This window comes from Eumetopias jubatus, unplaced genomic scaffold (genome assembly GCF_037043125.1).
Source record: "Eumetopias jubatus isolate StellerSeaLion01/CBP00866 unplaced genomic scaffold, mEumJub1_p1.0 scaffold_3, whole genome shotgun sequence".
Taxonomy (NCBI): domain Eukaryota; kingdom Metazoa; phylum Chordata; class Mammalia; order Carnivora; family Otariidae; genus Eumetopias; species Eumetopias jubatus.
The window spans coordinates 32,682,464-32,690,766 of record NW_028274809.1 but is presented as its reverse complement, the minus strand read 5'-3'; the positions used below and the strand labels follow the sequence as shown (position 1 = coordinate 32,690,766).

At 34.8% G+C, this 8,303-nt stretch overlaps 1 pseudogene; it reads right to left on the bottom strand.

The window, feature by feature from the left end:
- Nucleotides 1–7,509: 7,509 nt before the first annotated feature.
- Nucleotides 7,510–7,979, bottom strand: LOC148164680 (polyubiquitin-like; annotated as a pseudogene).
- Nucleotides 7,980–8,303: the final 324 nt, after the last annotated feature.

Here is an 8,303-nt window from a genome sequence, read left to right as displayed (position 1 = left end):
AAACACACACACACACACACACACACACACACACACACACACACGGTGGGGGGGGGCAGTTAAAGAAGACAAATTTTGTAAGAAGGATACATTCAACATTTCCAGAATAATTTCTACTCTTTTGTCATAAGCATTCATCAAATAGCTGTTATAGCTGATACTGTATTTTTACTTGACCATACATGATTACAAAAAATTAAATCATGTTCTCCCAAAAAGCTTACTGGAAGTAAAATCAGTCATGGGTTCTATTAGCAAATAATCATCTAAATTATCTACATCGATGTCATAACATAGAAGTTAATATATTTTAGGCAATTCTTCAGTATGACACAGTTTCATAGCTAAGATAGCTAATATATCTTTAGAGAAAATACTTTTATACCACTGTCAATAAACATAAACAATGCTGTTATTTAAAACTCTTTAAAAGCTTTGGTTTGTAAATGTTGAAACAGAGATAACCTACAACCCAGCCATTGCACTACTAGGTATTTACCCCAAAGATACAAATGTAGTGATCCAAAGGGGCAACTGCACCCCAATGTTTATAGCAGCAATGTCCACTATAGGCAAACTATGGAAAGAGCCCAGATGTCCATTGACAGATGAATGGATAAAGAAGATATGTATGTGTGTATGTATGTGTGTGTGTGTGTGTGTGTGTGTGTGTGTATACACACACACATATATATGTGTGATGGAATATTACTCAGTCATCAAAAAAATAAAATCTTGCCCTCTGCAACAACGTGGATAGAATTAGAGGGTATTATGCTAAACGAAATAAGTCAATCAGAGAAAGACAATTATCATATGGTATCACTGATATGTGGAATTTAAGAAACAAAACTGAGGATCATAGGGGAAGGGAGGGAAAAATAAAATGAGGAAATTTGAGAGGGAGACAAACCATAAGAGACTCTTAATCATAGGAAACAAACTGAGGGTTGCTGGAGGGGAGGCAGGGTGGGGACATGGGGTAACTGGGTGATGGACACTAAGGAGGGCACATGATATAATCAGCAGTGGATGTTATGTAAGTGATGAATCACTATAACTGATAAGAACAGATACTAGATCTTAGCCAAAAGGCTGAGAAGTGATAAAAAATTAGTTTATTTTAAAATGAAATTCAAAACATGAACAAAGATAGTGAACAAATATGTTCATCAAAGACAAATATTTTTTAAAAACAAAATGGGGGAAAACAGGGGGAGGGGGAGGGCAACTAAATATCCTACAAGAATAAAACCCAGTAAATTGGGGGTGTGTTTTATGTCCGTTCTGGGTTATAACGCAGGTGTTGTAAATTATTCATAAAGCATTTAATGCATGGGAAAATGCCAGTGATGTAACTTTAAATGAAAGAAGCAAAACTAAACTGTGCATATAATAATGAGCTATATAAGTACACACAAAGATGAGAAAATATACCAAAAATTTAAACTGGTCATTTCTGGGTGGTAGGACTGTGCTTTATTTTCTTTTTACATCTCTAAATGTTGCATATTTTCATTATTATTATTATTGAAGGGGGGGAGAGGCAAAACTGCAAACTCAAAATCCTCTGGCAAAAACTTATGCCCCAATTAAACTGATAAGATTCTGCCTTACTTCTGATTCCAAAGTACTGGATTATATTAACAACGATAAGCCTCTTTAAGTATTAATATTCGCAACCATACAAGCCAAAAGAATTATTCCAATAACTATATAGCTGTAAATTTCTACTTTAATGTTTCTAGTTATCTTTAATCTCCTCTATTTCTAGTACTGTCACATCAAAATATATGAACACTTCATCTATGCATTAGATAAGGTTATCATATGGAAAATCTCCATACCAAATTTTAATTTGTATCATAAAAATAAGCATGTGTAAATAACAATTTAGCTGTAAGAAACTACACAAATAGGGCAGCATGCAATGTTCACATAACATATTCCATGGCAACTGAAAAATAGAAAATACTGTTGAGAGAAATTAAAGACCTAAATAAATGGGTAGATACACCATATTAATGGACTGGAAAATGCAATACTTTGTATGTCAATTGTCCCCATATTGAACTAAGTATTCACTATGTAACTAAGTATTCACTAAGTAATTATAACCTATATCTGATTCTAAAATTTAGATGGAAAAGCAAATGAACTAGAACAGCCAAAAACAATCTGATAAAAAGACCTTGTGGTAAGCCACCTGCCTTCAAGACTCACTATAAAGCTAAGTAATCAAGACAATTTAGTAATGGCAAAAGAACTGAGAATTACATCAATGTAACAGAATGGACAGTCCAGAAATAGACTCATTTTTATATTGTCAAATGATTTTCAACAAGGATGTCAAAGTAGGTAAGAAGGAAAGGAAAGGTTTTGTTTTTCTAGCTTTACTGAGATATAGTGGACAAATTAAAGTACAAAGCATTTTTTAACAAATGATGTTGAACAGATATAAATATTGGGGGCAGGGGAGCCTTGACTTCATCACCACAGCATAAACAAAAATTAATTCAAAATGGATCACAGACTGAAATGTAAAGGCAAAAATTATAAAGCTCCTAGGAGAAAAGATAAGAAGATACCTTTTGCAAATTTAGTGTAGGCAAAGATTTATTAGGACAGAAAACACTAAACCACAAAAGTAAAAACAGTTTGATGAAATCCAATATAAGAACTTCTGCTCTTTGAAAGGCACCATTAAAAAAACAAACAGGCAAGCTACAGACTAAGAGAAAATATTCATAAATATATTTGATAAAGGACTTATAGAGACTATATGAAGACTTGCTACAAATAAATAATAAAAAAGGTAAACCAATGTTTAAAATGGGCAAAAGACTTTTAGTCACTTCCCAAAGGGCTAATATGAACCTGGAAAATTGCTCAACATTACTAGCAATCAGGAAAATGCAAATTAAAACTACAATGAGATACCACTACATATATATTACAGTGGCAAGTACTGTTGAATATATAAAGTGATAAAATTTTGGGTAAGTTTGCCAGTTTCTTAAAAAATTAAAAATACACCTACCCTGTATCACCCAGCATGTCCTCACAGGTATTTATCCAAGAGAAATAAAAACATATATCCATGAAGAGACTTGTACACAAATGTCATAGCAGCTTTGTAAGCCAGAAATGGAAGCAGCCCCAATATCTATCAACAGGTGAATGGATAAACAAGTAACAATATGGAACAATCTAAAAATCATTACTCTGCTTGAAAATAAGCCAGATTACAGGGAGAGGGAGAGATATTGGGGGGGGGGAACACTGAATGATTCCATATATAAAATTCTAGTTGATACAATCAACTAATACAAAGTTATAGAAAAGGCAAAATTTACCTGTGGTTGCAGTTGCTTCTAGGATGGGGAGAAGTAGAGAGAGTGGGGAAAGGTAAAGGGTAGAGTCCTGGGAAATGTTCTATATGTCACTAGAAATATCTGGAAAAAAATGCTCACTATGAACATGGAAAAGTTATGTCTATCAAAACTAGTGAATGACTAAATTAAATGTTTAATGGGTACCTTTAATTCACCTTGAATAATTCCCAAAAGCATACTGCAAAATCCAAATTTAAACTTCTGAAAAAAGCCAGAATTTCAATTGTGGTGAAGAATAAATTTTATTTAGGTTTCACTTTGCTGAAATTTATCTATTTTTCTTCCACGAATATCACTTTCTAATTAGTAAGAGAATGAGAATGTCTTGCCCCAAATGCTTTATTTTTAAGATGGGTTCATATAAGAGTATTATACACTATGAAATGGAACTTAATCTGAAAGACTCATTAACAATAGTAATTCAGTAAAATTGTACAGTGGTTTCCAAAATGGAGGTGATTGTACCCCAGGAGGTATGAGTGATGATCTATAGGATGTAAGAACATATTAGTTTTTTATATTTAATTTGTATTATAATACACATATGTATTTTAAGTATAACATAAGGTAATAGAACATACAGGTTTCCTTAATACACAAAATAACACTGGTATCTTCTCTATGGTCACCTGTCAATCACACATCACATAAAGTAGTCAAAGTATTCTGGTAATAAGCAATTCTAAGTATTCTGAGGAGACAGTGATAGTATTTGCTAGGTTCTTTTTAAATAATGAAATAAAGAACCCACGTTTTTTTGGAAGCTGCTACAAAGGACAGGTGTTCCAGAGAAGATACAGTTTCAACAGTAAATGTTTTCCTTATTAGAAACAATATTTTATGGGGGCACCTGGGTGGCTCAGTCAGTTGTGCATTGGACTCTTGATTTTGACTCAGGTCATGATCTCAGGGTAGTGAGATCAAGCCCCATGTTGGGCTCCATGCTGGGTCTGGAGCCTGCTTGAGATTCTCTCTCTCCCTCTGCACCCCTCACCTCCCTCTCTAAAAAAAACCCAAAAAACAAAAGACAATATTTTATGAAAAAAGTACATTATATAATCCTTCATGAAGCAGCTATTTTGACCTCAACAAAACAAAGTTGGGGGTGGGGAAGTAAGGTTTAATTTCAAAAGCAACCCTACTGAAGCAAAAGAGAAGCTGAAGAAGACTGCCAAGTGTTACAATATTTTATTGATGTAGTTGAGGAGTGACCATAGCATTTTGTACCAAACAGGTTTATTGGTTGTTTCATGGCAATTTAAAAAGAGGTGTCAAAAAGTTAAGCATTTATCTTTTACAAAAAGAGTCTAAATTTGCTGACTTTCTGTGGTGACTATTAGTAGTATGCTACCTAGCCATTGTTTTTAAAAACAAAAACCAGGGCGCCTGGGTGGCTCAGTCGTTAAGCGTCTGCCTTCAGCTCAGGTCACGATCACAGGGTTCTGGGTTCGAGCCCTGCACTGGGCTCCCTGCTCAGCGGGAGGCCTGCTTCTTCCTCTCCCACTCCCCCTGCTTGTGTTCCCTCTCTCGCTGTGTCTCTCTCTGTCAAATAAATAAAATCTTTAAAAAACAAAAAACAAACAAAAACAAAAAATTGGTTAATCTGTACCTGAAAAATAAATGAGGCATTTTAAAACTTGGTAAGAAAATAACTGTATTCCAAAAGAAAACAATGTGTGTCATCTTGAAATACTACACCGGATACTCTAAAAACAGAGAAACCATTTTCTAACTCTTTAAATGCTTTCCAAACACAGTTGTCTATGGATTTTAAACACATTTATTAAAAATCTATAAATGCAGGGGTGCCTGGGTGGCTCAGTTGGTTAGGTGGCTGCCTTGGGCTCAGGTCATGATCGAGCATCCTGGGATTGAGCCCCGCTTCACATCGGGCTCCCTGCTCAGCAGGGAGCCTGCTTCTCCCTCTCCCCCTGCTTGTGCTCTCTCTCTCTCAAATAAATAAAATCTGAAAAAAATACATATATATATATAAAATACATAAATATATATTATGTTATATATATAAATACAAATCCTTACACTGGTTTGCACAGGAAAAGCAAACCTTACTAGCCAAATCTGCAAAATTGATGAATGGAGATTAAACAATGAGTGTTTCCATTAACAAAGCATAGCGAAATATATACTTACTCTTTTCGGGTGTATGTCCCTATGTGAGCTGTCTTTTAGTTAAGACAAACATTAAAACCAAGTACCTAATTAAACAGATTTAAGATCCAGACTTTGGAATTTCTGTATTTCCAATTAGTAAACCCAAGATTTTTCAAACATAACACAGCACATTCATTGCTCCTGCTTTAAAAAATATTTATTTTAAAAATTTAGAATAAACAAAAAGGGTTTTGAGCCATTACTAACACGTATAAAGTACTTTATTCACAGATAAGGGGATCACTGATTCCCTTCACTAGTCTCTAAAGTCATTTGTTAAAATATATAAGCAGCCAAATAAGTCAAGAAAGAATTATTTTTTATAAATAAAATTAACATTAATAGATTTTAGCGAATGCTTTCAGGAGATGTAATACCAACTGTAAATAATTCTTCAAATAATAGTTTTCATTAAAACCTTTTTATTGAATTTCTATTCTATTTAAGGGACTGAGAGGTATTTCAGATGAAGAAACATCCAATACTCCAAAATTCAGGGGGGATTTAAGACAGTACACAATTATCTACAACACAAGGCAAATCAAGTAAGGTCTAGAAAACTGAAGAAGCAAGCAATTAATTCTGCTTGGTGTCTAACAGCTTCACAAAGGAGGTGTATAATGTTGAGTCTCAAAGGGTAAGTGGGATTTTGACTGGAAAAATTAGGGAGAACAAAGCATGACTGAGAACCACGGATAGAGGCATGTCCAAGCTGGGATACCTAAAGAATATACTGTATTTTCAAGATGCATTATTAGTTTTGCTGTCCTGACTTAGCTAACCCTTTCTTCACATACCAAACTTAGCAAGATCCTTTTAAAGGTGTTTCCCAAAAAAGCATCTAATTCTTAAGTATGGTCACAAAACCTGATTTATTGCAATTTTATAATATTTGGGCCTACTTATTATGTTTACAGTTCTAATTTTATCCAGATTCACCATTCTTTACCAGGGGGCTTAAATTCTAAGTGTTACATAATGATAAGACATCAATTATGAACCTCCCAACCTTTTCTTCTCATGTAAAAGGATGGCTTACTTGTCCCTTCTTTTCCAAACCTAATCTCTTCACTTGTTTTGAAATCCCAATACCTTGTTCTTCTTCTTGGATTCTGCTCCCTTGATTACATTCTCTACTGATTCCTTTTATCCTGGCACTTAAACTGGCATCCTCTCTGTTTTGGAGGGGAGAATACCTAGCTGTTTGACTTCTCCATTACATCTAGCTCTGCCTAAAGCAGAGAAACAATATGTTTTAATATATATTGTTTATTAATATTTTATTAATAGCAAAATATATACTGTTTTAAAAGCCAATTTGTAAATCAGGAGTCATGTATTTTAAGATATCTGCCCTAAAGTAACAGCAATAAGAGCATGGGATGAAGTTTTAGATTATGTAATCTGGGAGTTTTCTAATATTTCCCAACAGAACTTTCCCAGATGAAATCTTTACACAGCATCTCAAATATGTAAAATTGACAAAAGTGCTGCTAATACTTTTCTATGTTCAAATATATTAATGTATTACCAACTCAAAGAGACAAATTAAGAATTAAGTATGTCAGTTACAGTCTTATAACAATCTAAGCAATCCATTTATTACTATGAAGCTTTGTTTTGATTTCACCTAGATAAGTGGTTCCAAGTAGGTAGTAGCTTTTGTAGTCTCAGGATATGCTTCAATTAAATTTATTAAAAAATTTTTTAAAATAAGAATTTTTTTCTTTCAAAATTGGTCTTGAACGTGTTATGGTTTTCAAGGTGTGGGCATGTTTTAACCATGGAACAATATCTTTATTAGTATTCTAAACAGCTGTTGAAAAATCCAGTGATTCAGCTATTACTGAAACTGATCATTTCTAAGCTTAAATTGGGGCAAATGGCTAGAGTGCAAAGTAATGCCATCATTGGGCACTATGAATTCAAGACTAAAGAATCATCAGCCACCCCTCAGACGGAGAACCAGGTGCAGAGTTGACCCTTTCTGGATGTTGTAATGAGAAAAGTGAGGCCATCTTCCAGCTGCTTCCCTGCAAAGATGAGCCTCTGCTGGTCAGAGGGGATTGCCTTCTTTATCTTGGATCTTAGCCTTCACATTCTTGATGGTGTTACTGGATTCCACCTCCAGAGTGATAGTCTTGCCGGTCAGAGTCTTCACAAAGATCTGCATACCACACCTCAGATGCAGGACCAGGTGCAGGGTTGACTCTTTCTGGATACTGAAATCGGAAAGAGTGCAGCGGCCATCTTCCAGCTGTTTGCCTCCAAAGATGAGCGTTTGCTGTTGTGTATGGCAGAGGGTAATGCCCTCCTATGCTGGATCTTGGCCTTCACATTTTCGATGACGTCACTAGGCTCCATCTCCAGGGCGATGGTCCTGCCAGTCAAGATCTTCATGAAGATTTGCATTTTAACCTGCTAGCGAATGCAAGGACACTGCACACCAACACAGATACCCGTCAATGCCAAATGCTTCTGAATTAAAATTTTTTATATATGTACATGAGGGTGCCAAGACCATTCACTGGAGAAAGAACAGTCCTTTCAGCAAATGGTGCTGACTAACTGAATACGCACATGTGAGAGGATGAAGCTGGACCCTTACTTAACACCATACATAATATTAACTCAAAATGGGTTAAAGACCTAAATATAAGAGATTAAACTATATATAAAACTCTAGAAAAAAAACCATAGGGGAAAAGCTTAATGACACTGGATTTGCCAATGATT